The sequence below is a fragment of the Penaeus monodon genome, chromosome 31 (assembly GCF_015228065.2).
Source record: "Penaeus monodon isolate SGIC_2016 chromosome 31, NSTDA_Pmon_1, whole genome shotgun sequence".
NCBI lineage: Eukaryota > Metazoa > Arthropoda > Malacostraca > Decapoda > Penaeidae > Penaeus > Penaeus monodon.
The window spans coordinates 20,954,134-20,954,433 of record NC_051416.1 but is presented as its reverse complement, the minus strand read 5'-3'; positions in this window follow the sequence as shown (position 1 = coordinate 20,954,433).

Here is a 300-nt window from a genome sequence, read left to right as displayed (position 1 = left end):
TTAGGTTAAAAATTTAATACGGTTTAGTACTGTATATATTTATACTTTATTGTACGTGAATACTCTAGGTTTAAATATTACACTTTAATTGTAGGTAATTATTTATAACTTTTGCTGATCGTGTAAGGTTAAATATATTTAAATGTAAAATGTAGGGATAAATTCTTTAAATAAGTTTCGCGCATGGATACATAATATAATGTAAAGTGAAAAGTAGGAGATAATTAAATTGCATTTAGACTAAGTTCAAGATTTTAAATAATTCCATCTTAAATTAGGAGAACTTAAACGAGTATGCTT